Below are 16,435 nucleotides of genomic sequence, written 5' to 3'. Positions count from 1 at the left end.
CACTTATGGCATGAACAATCAACCTTAAGAAAACCTCTTACGAATCTCTCCATTTCCACTGCTCTTATTTAATTTACTGATTCAGTACTACTACTACTACCACTTAATTTGGTTACTCCTCGTGGAGGAGCAAGTGCCGCCCACCAGCATTCTCCATCTACCCATGTCCTAGGCAATACTTTCCACTAGTTTCCAGTTAACATTAATCTTTCTGATATCTCCTATTTCCAGACGTAATGTATTCTTTGGCCGTCCTCTTTTCCTCTTGTTGCTTTTTCCTTTGTGTATGTTGAGGCCTATCAATGCATAGGCTACTGCCACACTAGTTGTCTTCATCCGTATTTGTTCGTGTGTATAGGATAGAAGGGCTAGATCATCAGTGAAGTCCGAATATTCTAATTGATTCTGAGGTGTCCATTGTATTCCGTGCTTTCCCTCATATGTCGAGATCTTCATAATCCAGTCAATCATCAGAAGAGGAAGGGGGAGAGTAGACAGTATGGTGTGACTCCACTCTTTACTTGGAATGCGGCTGTCACCTGTCCTCCATGCATCACTTTGCACTGTAGTCCGTCGTATGAATTCCGGATAATGTTGGCAATCTATTCAGGAACTCCATAGTGTTAAAGAACATTTCCATAATGTTCTCCTATTCACACTGTCAACACCTCACAGTCAATGAATTTGATGTATAGTTACGAGTTCCACTCAATTGATTGTTCAACGATGATCCGTACTGTCTGTTCACGACCGATTCTTACGTAATGTGGCTTGTTGACCTTGATGTTATGCGTCTAATCAATCTTTTATTCGATCAAGCAACACCCTGTTGAAAACCTTTCCTGGTACTAACAGTAGTGTGATTCCTCTGTAGTTCTCACATTTGCTTAGATCTCCTTTCTTTGGTATCTTGATGAGGTATCCTTCTTTTCAGTCCGTTGGCACTTGTTCTTCCTCCCAAATCTATCTGAATAGAGTGTGAAACATGTTTTCAGCTACTTCAGGTGGTATATTGGTAGGTCCTGATGCTTTCCCATTTTTGATTTGCCTGATAGCCAATTTGATTTTTTCTGTCATTGATAGTGACAGATATAGAAAGGTCTATGTGTGCTGCTTCGATGTCCGGTGGATTCAGTGGGCTAGTGTATTCTGTAGTTCCTCAAGGTATATTTTACCCACCTTTCCCTCTGTTCTTCAATCCCCGTGATTGTTTTTCTTTCTTTGTTCTTGACTGGTCTCTCCGGTTTACTATGTCTCCATGCTAGTTTCTTCGTTGTATCATATGGTTTTATCATATTCCCTTCTCTTGAAGCTTTTTCTACCGTCGTTTCTAGTTCTTCCATGTATTCCTGCTTGTCGAATTGAATGCCCTTCTTCACTTTCCGGTTTAATTCTGCGTACTCTGTTTGCGTCTTGAGTTTCTATGTACTTGTTCGGATGTTAATAATTGCTGCAATTTTGTTATTCCTTTCCTCAATCTTGTCCAGGGTTTCCATAGAGGTCCGTTCCTTATGATGATGTTTCTTGCGACCCAGAATATCCTGACACGTTGAAGTTAGTGCTTCTTTGATCCCTTTCCAGTTGTCCACCATAGAAGATTATTGTTCTTTCAGTAGATCCTGTAGAGCTTGGAACCTGTTGTTGGGAGTTATTTTGAACTGATTGAGTTTGCCAGTATGACGAAGGAAGTCTATATTGAACCTATGTAATCCTGTTTCCCCACTTGTCCTGTGTTTCTTCAGCCTCAGTTTCATCTTGACCACAATCAGGTGGTGATCTGAAGCTATGTCAGCTGCTCTCTTGGTTCTCACATTTTCCATTGACATTGCGAACTTATTGTTGATAGAAATATGATCTATCTGGTTCTCTGTAGTGTGGTCTGGTGAGATCCATGTAGCTTTGTGTATGTATTTGTGTGGAAATATTGTACCGTTTGTAACCATTTTGCTGAATGCACTCAGATTTGCAGATCTCTCCCTATTTTCGTTCCTTTCTACCCAATCAGTCTATGTCCTCCCACAATATCTTCATATCCTGTGTTGTCCATTTCGACTCTGGTGTTTAGATCTCGTATGAAGATTGTCAGGTCCTTTCCCGAGCACTTTACTATAATTGATTTCAGCCTCTCGTAGAACTGATCTTTATTGTCTTCATTGCTATCATTGGTGAGTGAACTCAGTTCAGTTCTGTTGTAATAAAGGCATAGAAATGACAAATCTTAAGTGACATTTTCTTAAACATTGCATTGAAACGCGAACATTATTTCAATGGCCAATAACATACCCTAAGAGAAATATTTTCTTGGTCATATGCATATTTTAAGCTTCACCCGATCCATTAAAAAAATCACTTGTCTCACCACAATCAAAAAAGTAACATACACTTTCAACTTCGTCCTAGCAATAACTCCTATTAAAATATCCACTAAATATCAAATGTAATGTAACGATAAAAGTTTGTTTTAGGATGTTTCTTCGTTCTCAATATGTTACCTTCTAGCAGCTACAACAGAATTGTAACGCTTTATAAAATCAAACTGTGTTATAATAATGTTTAACAAGGTGTTAATCTTTAAATATTTAGCTTGTTTTTTAGTAAATAATAAGGCCCGACATAAATGTCCTATGCTACTTGATTCAATCCATACACTTCATTTGATATGAAACTACTATCACAGAGGATAAGTATGTCTAGTTGTCAAAAAAGTATCTGAAAATCCTATTGTCTAGTTTTAAGTTTATACCAAATCATAAGCCTAAGAATCCTATCACTAACAATGTAATTTTTCCTTCTTTGACTACGGGTTACATTGTCTTTTAATGTTATTTTGTTCCAATTAGTCCTAAGATCGTTTGCAAATAACCTCTATAAACGAGAATTACATCAGTAATGGTTCCCTTTAAGGAAAAACAAGGTATGTATTTGTAAGCAAAGATGGACAGTGGCAGGCAGTGGAATCCAGCAAGCGCGTTTCGTTCTATTTGGGACTCGTCGGCTGGATGTACCTGCATCTCAGAATTGATGTTCACTCTGGGACTCGAACCCAGTACCTTTCGCTATATATATAATATATCGAGGCAATACGCACAGTATGCACATATGCCAATTAGAGACTGACCAGTTGTAGTCCTAAACACAACGATGGGAAGAATCAAACAAACAATACTAAGTGAATTCAAACTTCACCCCATCGCACAAGCAAGTGGCTATCAGGACTCAGTGGCCGAGTGGATAACGCGATGGCGTTTGAAGCGAGGGTACTGGGTTCGAGTCCCAGAGTGAACATCAACTCTGAGATTCAGGTACATCCAGCTGACGAGTCCCAAATAGGACGAAACGCGCGTCCTGGATTCCGCTGGTAGCCACTATCCATCTTTGCTTATAATGCTTGTGAATTAAGGCTATATCGAGGCAATACACACAGTATGCACATTTGCCAATTAGAGACTGACCAGTTGCAGTCCTAACACATCGATGGGAAGATTCAAACAAACAATACTAAATAAATTTAAGGTATGTATTTGTTTATTGCATGGGTGTTTAGGGGACGATTTAAATGTTATTGCCAGTATTAACTTAGTTCACTTTTGATTCGTATAAATGGTTTGGTTAAAATTCAATCTCTACTGAATAATTGCATTACTCATCTTTAACTGGTTGTAATTATAGATTAATGAAAGTCATTATTAGCTTCAATTCTTTCCAACTCACTAACCATTTTGCTTCGCTGTTATGACCTTCGACACAAAAACATTAGTAATCGAATACAGATAAAATAAAGTACGTGCTTAGAAGAAAAAAAAAGAATTAATCAAATACAGCACAAAAAAGTGTCTTAACAACAAATAGCGAATTTCATAACTACGAGTTGACTGAACGTTTTTGCAAAAGTAATGATTGATCATCAATTTCAAGAAAAGTTAATAAATAAAAACGAAACTTCGGATTATGGCTAGTAGTGAAATTGTAGACATAAGTTTCACCCTATGTAGGACTTGTAAGTTCGATGTACCTGATCTGAAGATTACTTATATTAAAGATGTTATCAGACTATCGTAATTATTCAAACTATTTTAGATATCTCAGAAGGGGTTTTTTGTGAATATTTCAATATTTTCATAGTTGAAATCAGGAGTCAATTGAAGCTAGACCACCATGGTTAAGTGCTACGGCGCGAGACTGGTAGGTCCTGTGTTCGAATTTCGCGAGTGCGGGATCGTGGATGCGCACTGCTGAGGAATCCCACAATAGTAAGAAACGGCCATCCAGTGTTTCCAGGTTTTCCATGATGGTTTAGCTTCAATTGGCTCATGATTTCAACTATGAAAATATTTTAGATATGTCAGATTCCCAACTAAGATAAAATTCATTTGCAAAGACTAACTGAATATTTGCCTCAGACTGTTCTTGAAATAAACTGAATTATTTGAAAAACCAACAATCAACCAGATTTTGTATAAAAATGTCATTACAATCTAATGACATTCAACACAAAATTACTAATAATCAACTTTCGACATCGTAATGAACATGGTTTAAAAATAAAAGTAACTTAACAATCATGTAGGATAAATAAGATTATATTATAAGAATTATACTTGGAGTAATCAGTTAACACCGTTGGATGCCGGCCAACTCAGTGGTCTATCGGTTAAGTGCTCTGGCGCGAGACTTGTAGATCCTGGGTTCAAATCTCGCTAGACGGTATCGTGGATGCGCACTGCTGAGAAGTCCCACACTAGGACTTCCATGGTTTCCCATGGTAGTCTAGCTTCAATTGACTCATGATCTCAACTATATAAAAAAATTCAGTTATTTCATTGAAGAAGCTTCGATTAGATTGCCGGAAGAAACATTAGAATTATCTAAACTTGATGGTACTTAATTTCTATCATATTATTTGTTCAAACTTCGACGAATATTCATACAAAGTATTTTACAATTGAACTAAATTATTAAACAAAATGTACACGTATCAAATATTTAATCTATGTTGTTTAAAACAAAATCAATGTCGTAGAATAGATAATATGTTTTGTTGTATAGACTTACTAGATAATGTGACTTGACTGATTTATTTATTTAATTTAGTATTTTGTGATTGTTTATTGTCTGTTTCGTACCATATAAATTTCATGTGCTACTAATAATAATAATAATCATAATAGCCCTTTGAGGATGAACACTATAAAATGAGTCTCTTAAATGCCTAGCAGACTGTTTAGAAGTCAATAAAGTAATCATTGAATAGCTTACTAAAGAGTATACAAATATACTCTGTTCAAGATTATTATGTCTATCACTCCTAAACTAAGAATACAGAAATTACATACAATGATTTAAAGCAGAAAAACTACCACCGTATATTTGGCTATCCCTATGGCTAAGTGCATGAAATTCATGGTCCTCTGTTCATGCTGATTTTTTTGGGTCAATAAATGATCAGAACTTCTTAATCATCGCTAGGTTATTTACAAAATAGTCCGGAATTTTCTCAACTCATCAAATCCCATAGACACCAATAATCATGGTTCTGAATTTGACTTTCCTGAAACGCTCGTTGTGGAAAACGGGTCTAAGTTCACACCCGAAATCTCGGATTTCTGTTTAAAGAGTGCTTTTATACACAATAGACTATTACCCTACGACCCTCAGTTGAAAGGCGACCCTAATAATTTCGTTAATGCAATGAAACAAATCCTCATCATGACATAAGGGGACAACATGATGAAGGAAGCCATCCAGAATTTCTTGGAAGGATAAAGAATAACTTTCAAAGGTGCGTGCCCAGAGGAAGCAATGTTTGGGACAAAAATTCGCACTTCATTTGACGCCATGTATTCATAGCAAATAATGCGAAACTATAAACCCTAGGTTAGAGATAATTAAGGTAAATTCTAAGACAGGGGGCCCTGCCTTGGCATCTGGTGTAGTCATAAGAAGAATAGGGGATTTACGAAGCTGATATTCAAGGAATATGTATAACATGGCATGTGAACCTCATACGACCCCCTAGTTTCAACCCACTATGGGACTACCTTGCTGATACATTTAATCAGAAACAACAAATCCAGAGCATCAGAAACAATAAGGAGACCTTAAAAATATAGTCACCACCTTCAGTTGAATCCTGAAAGTGGAATTATCGTTAGGAGAGGAAGGAGATATGACAGAATCCAAAGAGTGAAATTTAATCAATTTGACAATTATTCAGTATGATATTATAAGTATATATTTACATAGTAAGTTATTAATTAACTGATCTTAAATACTACTCAGCTCAAATCATATACATTTATGTTTTTATCTGAGCAAAAAATTATACAAAAGGTATTGCATTCAGATATCGGATATTTGTTTCTGAGGTCAGATAAATCCATACCAACAGTCGTTTCGTTTTCAATACGCATCATCGGATTTGAAGTTTTTAGTGTTAAGGACCATTCGGCTTATTATTTTCGCTGGGGTTAGCAGTGATAGACACATCAACAGTATATATCTGGTGATTATTTACCAGCTGACTAATAAATCAGTACTCAAACAGTTGGAATGGTCCTACATAAAAAGCGGTTTTAGACAGTTAAAGTAGTTTTTGTGGTATAATTATCAAGGTATAAACTAGATTGTAAAGCTTCAAATCTATTGATTCGTAGATGGTACACGAAATTTGAATCCAATAATCCTTTAAATTTTAGATGGATTCGAATCATGTTTATTTTGTGCTAAATATTCTGTATCGTTGTTATATCCTAATGAAGATATAAGTACGGGTAACTTCAGGGACTTAATAATGGACTATTATTCTATTCATGTTCTTACTATTCAGTGATTAGATTTAATCGATATATATTCATCTTATTATAAGCTTCATTTTGACCTATGTATTATTATTATACGATTTAGAGCCACATTCGGCTTGATCTTGTACAAATATTATTTTCTGTTTTATGGTGTGATGCATTCTGTCTGTCTGGCATATAACCTGAGTATGCTTGAAATTAATGATTCGCATAGCAGAAGCTGTAATTGGAGTTCTGAACTCAATGGGAAGGGCTAGGCGGACAAGGGACCAATAAGGACACTAGACTCCTCATACTGGTCGAACGTCATTGTGTTTACACAGTGTTAAGATTAGACAAGTTGTATTTCGATTGGTAGATAATCACGTGATGAAAGCTGGACATAAAAACACAACAAGTTGGCAAGGATCTATTTTTAAATTCATATATGGAATGGAATGAAACCCGGCTACAGGGCATCATGCACACAATCTCCATCCATCTAATAATCAGGCAATCAACTGTATATATTTCCCGATTCACATAATATTTCACTGCTGAGGAGTCCCATAATAGGACGAAATGGCCGTCCAGTGCTTCTAGGTTTTCCACGGTGGTCTAGCTTCAATTGACTCATGACTTCAACCATGAAAATACTAAATTCTCTACAAAACCCCTTCTGATCAATAATCAGAATGTCAACTACGAAAGTAATAACCATGTGACTGAAAATGAATTTATTTTCAAAGTTAAAAACACATTTCAGCACCCCGCACTAAAGTGACTAATGAAAAGTAATACTTCATGAATCTATTTCCAAAAAAAGATTGATCACAAGATTTCACTAAGGATTGCTTGTAACAACTATTATTAATTACAAAATCGACAAACAACTTATCCTAATTTAAATGAAAAATACATCAAAGAACACGGTCAGATTATTAAGTCTTCCAGGAATAGGAGGTGTAACCCACATAATCACTCCAGTCAATATTATGCAACACAACAACGAAAGAAGATAAACTAAATATCATATGCCAGATGAGCTTCAGAAACTTAAAGCAATATTACATAGTAACCAACTTACTCATAAATTCACCGATAAATGAAAATAAACAGACTGTATCATCCGCTAGAAATAATTAAACATCACAAGATTAAGAGAGAGGTCATTTAAAATGAGTCTACAAACTACAGCAGTACATTTATAAACAATAGTTAACCAATGCCTAAATCGATGGAGTGAGCTTTTATTGTCCTTCTGAACAACATCATCAGTACAAACTACCTTCCAGCAAATAAAAATTTAATAGGAAACAATGGTCGATTCGGATTAAAATGCATTCTCGTTTACCATTTTATAGATAAATGTAGACAAGATAAACTGAAAAGGAAATTTATCAAATATATGTGTGTTAGAAATCTTACAATCTAATTATTGGGTCATAAGATTTTGCATTTCATCAAACTGTATGTTTATCATATGATGAGTTGTTTATGACATCAAATGTTGTTTAAATGTCTAGAAGTATAATTTGTAAAAGTAATCGTGCAACATTTGTATGTGTTTGGAATGATTGTTAGTGAGTATAACGAATGACTATATGATCTTGTTTTGTGGCAATCAATGTGGCAAAATCCGACCCAAGGCCTCCTTGCGGTGCTGCTGGATAGTAGGGGCAACTTCGATAGCCAACTGCGCGAACACTTAACCGATAGACCACTGAGCGGGCCGGCATCCAACGATGTTAATGTCAAACTTCAAACAATCCATGAAATTGAGCGACACATCTACCAATGTCTTCAGTGAGTTACTATCTCACAACAGACCTGGTTGAACTCCACTGGTCACTACTTCTCACTAGAACTTCAGGAAATATCTCTTGAAGCCAGTCTCTAGTGAGCATATGATTATTCCAGGTTTTCCATGGTAGTCTAGCCCGAATTGACTCATGATTTCAACTATAAAATTATTGAAATCTCCTCAAAACCCTTTTTGTATGATATTTTCATAGTTAAGCCACTTGAGAGTCAACTATCTGAGTCTAATGAAGAAATTAATTCAATGACTTTGGTCTGATTTGCCAGTGATTGTCCAAGATATCGTTACATGTGAATGTGTAGATCATTAAGCAGGTGGTCTATTTCGATTAACTGGGGAGGGGGCTACTCGAGATAGATAGGAATAGTGTGACGAACCAGCTAACTTCGGAGTGACACTTCGCGATCAGCACCTAACGTGGATTATCTTTACGTTGTATCAAGGTACTATGGCTGCTTTGAAAACCATATAACACAAAGGAAGTTATTACGGAAATATATTAGTAATAATGAGTACGGATAAGATAGTGTGAACACCACCTCATGGTCCGGTCCATGACGTACGATTAAGTAGTGTGCGTTGGTTGTCCTTGACACTGATGGGGATCGATGAATTGTTTGACATTCAGTGACCTAACTACCGGATGATTTGGTTAAGGCTCAGTGACATTCAACTGGTCCTACAGATGTGAATAAGGTGGGCAAGATTTTGCAGTATAATTCATGCAACAAAATGCCTACAATTTACAACGATCTTATTGATTTTTGAGGGTGAACGTTTTGTCGTCTAGCAATAAAATGTATGACACTTTACCTATTACTACATAATTGTTTTCTCAGTCATGATCATTCAACAAACAATACACCGTCTTTTTAAACATAATCTTGTATTGTGTATCCGAAACCATTATCACCAATCAATAACGTTATAAAGGTTTGAAAGAAATTATACTATATTTGAATCTTGGTGTAAACATCGAGACTAGGATGCAAGTACATCCCGATGACGAATCCCAAATAGGATGAGATGCTTATCTTAATTTCCATTGCTACCTACAGTGAATGGCAATATCGAGGTGATCCACTCATCGAAATAAGCATTCGCCATTAGAGTATGGTCAATTGAAGCTATTGACATCAATAATGGGAGTTTTCAAACTCCTGAAAATACCATTATGAGGTTTTCACTCTGAAAGAGGGATGGAGCAAGAATAATGGAACACCATTTTAATATTCAAGACATAATCATACAGACTGGTTTAGATAACTTCATTTCACATAACTAACCCATATCTTAACAGTACAGAATGTAAACTGGTGAAATATAGAAATTAAAGACTTGGAGACCAACAAACTAATTTGTGATAATATTATTTCCAGTCTCATTCACTTTATGTGCTTTTATCACTACTGAATTCTTTCCTTAAAGTCAAATGACTCATTTCGTACGTTTAGCAGCCCTTATAATATATATTTTCTTAATTAGATTTTGATCATTGTCTTACACCGACGTGACTTACTTTACTTAAGCAATAAAGTAATTTTCAACTCAGTAATGACCTACCAGACAAAATGATTTTAAATATAGAAGCAGTAAAAAAACTGATGATGAATACAGTAATTTGAAAATGAAGCAGATGTAGTTTTAGTGTTATGAGGAAACTGAAAATTTTGTTCTTAAGACTTCGAATATTGACCAAGAATATTAATTAGGTTAGATAAAGACCGATCACTTTGAAAAAAAGGTTACCTAAAATAGTGGTGTGATAAAATGTTATTCATATGAAGTATAATTAGAAAGAACACGGAATCAGGAATAAGTCAGTTAGGAATAACAATTCAGTAAAGCTGGAAAGATAGTAAGAAGAAGTAATGAGAAGAAGATCTACTTAATTACGCTTGTTAACCATCGAAGAGAAGGAGCATGGGCCAACACTAGCATTCTCCGTCCAACCCTGTCCTGGGAAATCCCTTCCAGTTCTTTCCACTTGTTATTCATTCATCCTTTTCATATCTGCTTCTATTTCCCGACGTAATGTGTTCTTTGGTCTTCCTATTTTCCTCTTCCTTTCAGCATTACAAATCAGCACTCACCTCGTGATGCAGTTTGATGATTTCCTCAATATGTGTCCTATCCACTTCCAACGTATTTTCTAGTTTCCTCTTCAGTTGGAAGCTGGTTTGTTCTCCCCCACAGTCAGCTGTTGCTGATGAGATCCGGTCAAGAGTATCTCACACACACAATTGTTTATAAATACTTATACATTGTTGATGATGGTTGTGGTAATTCTCCACACTTCAGCTTCATACAGTAGGACTGTCTTGACATTCGTATTGAAGATTCTCACTTTGAAATTAGTTGACAGTTGTTTTGAGTTCCACTTGTCCTTCAATTGTAGAAATGCTGCCTTTGCTTTGTCAATCCTCACCTTCACATCTGCATCCGATCCTCCTTGTTTATAAATGATGCTTCCCAGGTACGTGAGTGTTTCCACCTCTTCCAGAGTTTCTTCATCAAGTGTGATTGGGATGATGTTCTCCGTGTTGTATTTGAGGATGTTGCTTTTCCTTGTATATGTTGAGACCTATTGATGTAGAGGCTACAGCTACACTAGTTATCTTCATTCATATTTGTTCGTGTGTATGAGATTGAAGAGTCAGGTCATCAGCGCAGTCCAAATCTTCCAATTGATTTTGAGATGTACATTGTATTCCGTGCTTTCCCTCATATGTCGAGGTCTTCATAATCTAGTCAGTCATCAGAAGAAAGAGGAAGGAGGAGAGTCGACAGCCTTGTGTGATTCCGATCTTCTTTTAAAATGCATCTGTCAGCTATCCTCCATGCACCACTTTGCACTGTAGTCCATCGTATGAGTTTTGGATAATGATGACAATCTTCTCAGGAACTCCATTGTGTTGAAGAACATTTCCATAATATTCTCCTATACACACTGTCAAACACCTTCTCATAGTCAATGAAGTTGATGTATATTGACTAGTTTTACTCAATTCATTGTTCAACGATGATCGGTATTGTGGCGATTCGGTCTGTGCACGAACGATCCTTACGGAATCCAGCTTCTTAATCTCGATGTTGCTCAGATCACCTTTCCTTGATATCTTGATGAAGTGTCCTTCTTTCCAGTATGTTTGTCGGCACTTGTTCTTCCTCCCAAATATTCCTGAAAAGAGTGTGCAGCCTGTATGTAGTTAATGCTATGTCTGACGTCCATGCTTCAGCTGGTATACTGTCAGGTCCTGATGCTTAGGCTCAGTGACATTCAACTGGTTCTACAGATGTGAATAAAGTGGGCAAGGTTTTGCAGTATAATTCATGCAACAAAATGCCTACAATTTACAACGATCTTATTGATTTTTGAGGGTGAACGTTTTGTCGTCTAGCAATAAAATGTATGACACTTTACATATTACTACATAATTGTTTTCTCAGTCATGATCATTCAACAAACAATACACCGTCTTTTTAAACATAATCTTGTATTGTGTATCCGAAACCATTATCACCAATCAATAACGTTATAAAGGTTTGAAAGAAATTATACTATATTTGAATCTTGGTGTAAACATCGAGACTAGGGTGCAAGTACATCCCGATGACGAATCGCAAATAGGATGAGACGATTATCTCAGTCTCCATTGCTACCTACAGTCTTCCTTTACTAAAACGTATGAGTGAATGGCAATATCGAGGTGATCCACTCATCGAAATAAGCATTCGCCATTAGAGTGTGGTCAATTGAAGCTATTGACATCAATAATGGGAGTTTTCAAACTCCTGAAAATACCATTATGAGGTTTTCACTCTGAAAGAGGGATGGAGCAAGAATAATGGAACACCATTTTAATATTCAAGACATAATCATACAGACTGGTTTAGATAACTTCATTTCACATAACTAACCCATATCTTAACAGTACAGAATGTAAACTGGTGAAATATAGAAATTAAAGACTTGGAGACCAACAAACTAATTTGTGATAATATTATTTCCAGTCTCATTCACTTTATGTGCTTTTATCACTACTGAATTCTTTCCTTAAAGTCAAATGACTCATTTCGTACGTTTAGCAGCCCTTATAATATATATTTTCTTAATTAGATTTTGATCATTGTCTTACACCGACGTGACTTACTTTACTTAAGCAATAAAGTAATTTTCAACTCAGTAATGACCTACCAGACATTAGCGTTTTTGTTTTAGTGGGTTAGTTTTCTATGGGATGTGGTTGCTAGCATTATGCCCAATCTTCCTCCTTTGTGTGGGCTTGGGACTAGTAGTAACTTTAGAAGAGCTACATGAGGAGTTATCGATTCAGCATGTAATTACAAATTCAATTAGACTACGGTTACTGAAGAGCAAGTCAGTGAGTTAAAGGATGTCCTATTTTATTCCTCAGAAAGAGTGAAATGAAATCACTACATAATTCAGTTTTACTCTTTTGATCAATATTGGTCACATGTTAAATGTGAACTGATCACTCATAAGCATTCCTTATTCTCCATCATATTTTTCAAACCACATACAAACTAGTCTCTTATTCAAAATAAAACAAATAGCAATTGGGAATTGTAATTTTAGTAAACAATGTAAATTAACCACTAGACCACTGAGCAGGCATCCAACGGTGTTAATATCTAACTTCAACCGATCCACGAAATTGAGGAACCACTCACCAATGTCTTCAGTGAGTTACTATCTCACAACAGACCTAGTTGAACTCCACTGGTCACTGCTTCTCACTAGAACTCCATGAACTACCTCTTGAAGTCAGTCACTAGTGAGGATATGATTAATATCAGAGAGTTTTTTTTGTGGAGATATCAATAATTTTATAGTTGAAATCATGAGTCAATTGAAGCTAGATCACCATGGAAAACGTGGAAGTACCGGATGGCCGTTTCGTCCTATTGTGAGACTCCTTAGCAGTGCGCATCCATGATCCCGCGGTTGAAGTTAGACATTAACACCGTTGAATGCCTACTAAGCGCTCGCGCACGAGACTTATAAGTCCTGGTTTCGAATCTCGTGAGACGGGATCGTGGATGTGTACTGCTGGGGAATCTAAATTAACTTTTTTTCATAGTAATCCAGAAAAGTTTAAAACTATACATTCTATCAGAAGAGATTACATAACTTATTATATATTCTAATGATCAAATATATACACAAATGCCATTGATTAATACATTCATGTACATTTATATATATATATATATATATATATATATATATATATATATACATAGGTATTGAGCTAGACATTGTGTACATAAATACCGTATTATACCGTATTGTTATATAACTATACATGGTTTATTACACAATATAAACTGTAATGAATTTATACCTTATTTGTTGATAAGCAAGTAAAATTTATAAACACTATCAAAAGTTATTTTGTTTAAATGGACAATTTTTTTAAAAAAATAGAAAAATTAGCATATTTGTTTATATGAATGACAGATAGTAAACTAACATAATTCCCAAGTTTATTGTGAAATATAACAATACAAAATATCATATCATATGCTCACTAGTGACTGGCTTCAAGAGGTAATTCCTGGAGTTCTAGTGAGAAGCATTGATCAGTGGAGTTCAATCAGGTCTGTTGTGAGATAGGAACTCACTGAAGACAATTGGTGAACGGTTGCTCAAAATTGTGGATTAGTTGAAGTTAGACATAAACACCATCGGATGCCGGACTAGTGGTCTATCGGTTAGGTGCTCTCGCGCGAGACTGATAGGTCCTGTGTTCGAATTTCGCGAGTGCGGGATCGTGGATGCGCACTGCTGAGGAGTACCACAATAGTAAGAAACGGCCATCCAGTGTTTCCAGGTTTTCCATGATGGTCTAGCTTCAATTGGCTTATGCTTTCAACTATGAAAATACAAGACAGTTTATGACAGGAATTATTATTTTAAATATTTCTCTTCCCATTATCAACTTTTAATTATTATGCTAGGTGATGGTATTTTATTTCATTATGATTATTGACTTCAAATTGTCTTGATTGGTCTAATATTTTCGTATAAATATTCATTTATATAAGAGTAAAGCCTGATTATGGCTATTAGTTCTATTCAGAATGTTTGTTATATCCTCATTATACTGTACTTATAATTTCAAGATATGGATAAGATTATTAGTGACATCTTACCTGTTTACTGCTAAAAAAAAGTCCATTACAATCATGAAACAGTTGTTTCATATGTTCTAATTATCAATTTTTCTGCAACTTTGATGTAACTTTCTTTTAAATTAAATAAAAATTCCTGAAAATCATTTATTTAAATAAGATGTACACAATTAATGAAATAGCACTTATTCGGTAAACTTTAATGCACAAAATTATTGATTTTAAATACTTGTCATTCCAGCTTCTTATAAACAAATATTCATATATATATATATATCAGTAATCAAGCATGATATATATATATAATTCACTAAAAATCAATAACTGTCTCTTGTTGTGAGGCAAATTGCATTCAAGAAAAACAGTTATTAGAATATGGCTACATATTTTTTTTTTACATATAACAATGATTTCTACTTCTGTCAATAACTCTTTTCAGCAAACTATGTTGATATACTCACTAAATGAATGATTTTAGGAGCCAAGCTGGATAGTGTTCAGAGATACGTTTGAAAAGCGATCGCTTTGTGCGGCCTATATAACGTGCTCCACATGAGCAAGTAAATTTATAAATACACATTGATGTGGCCCAAAGCGAAAGTTTATCCTTAACACACCCCTGAATGGTAGGCCGGCTAGAGAAAACGATTCGGAGCTTGGCTGTGTAAAAAGTTTTTTTCAACGTTTTTGAAATCCGTTTATTCAGGATTTCAGCAGCCGTGTCTCCCTTGAATTCCATATTCATAAACAAGGTTTTCTTCTGCACTGTCAAAGTTATTTCTTGCTGACGTCTAGATGTTATGTTGCTATCGACGAACCTCGGTGGATAACCGTTTTTGATGAGTTACAACCATTATAAGCTCAGATGATGGTGGATAGCAGTGGAATTCAGGATGCGTGTTTCGACCTATTTGAGACTTGTCAGTTGGATGTACTTACATCTCAGAGTTAATATCAACTCTGTAGTGCAGGTACATCCAGTCGATGAGTCCCGATTAAGAAGAAATGCGCGTCCTGGATTCCACTGCTGGCCACCATCATCTCAACTAATTTCAATAAATTTACAAAAGTCACATTAAAGTGATTTAAATATTTAGCATACAACTCATTTTTCCTCAGGATTACAGTTATCAATGAATAATAATAATCAAGTTATTTTGTTTTTAACTTGACTCCTAACCGAAATCAAGAAGTTAATATCAACAAAATTATGGCTACAGCTGTAATCATTGAAACATAATAATATATTCCTAATATTGGCAATGAATAGAAGACAGAAATTCTAAAGTTACAAAACTTTGCGTAAGTTTCTCCTCCAGAGAATAAACAACCGAATCAAGTTCACTCATGTTTAAATGATACAGTGGGATAAATCAAATAGTATGTCCAGCTGTTTCATTCAATGAAGGGTTCTTGTGTCTCTTACAGAGAATGAGTATTAATATCGCAGAAGTCTGCTCCATATTCTCTTAAGATTAAAAAACATACCCTGAGAAAGAAAACCCGCAGGTTGAAAGTATATAACTTCAAAATATGGGTATTATGTGTTAGAATAATGAAATGAGTAATACTGCGAAACAAATTGTGAATTCATTCGCCAGACCATAAACCACTATTGACTGAAACAATTAGAACACAGGGTACTTAACCCTAGTCAACGCCTACACTAACATAG

Source organism: Schistosoma mansoni, assembly GCF_000237925.1.
Source record: "Schistosoma mansoni, WGS project CABG00000000 data, chromosome 3 unplaced supercontig 0044, strain Puerto Rico, whole genome shotgun sequence".
Taxonomy (NCBI): Eukaryota; Metazoa; Platyhelminthes; class Trematoda; order Strigeidida; family Schistosomatidae; genus Schistosoma; species Schistosoma mansoni.
The sequence above is the reverse complement of the archived record's forward strand: the minus strand, read 5'-3'. Positions refer to the sequence as shown.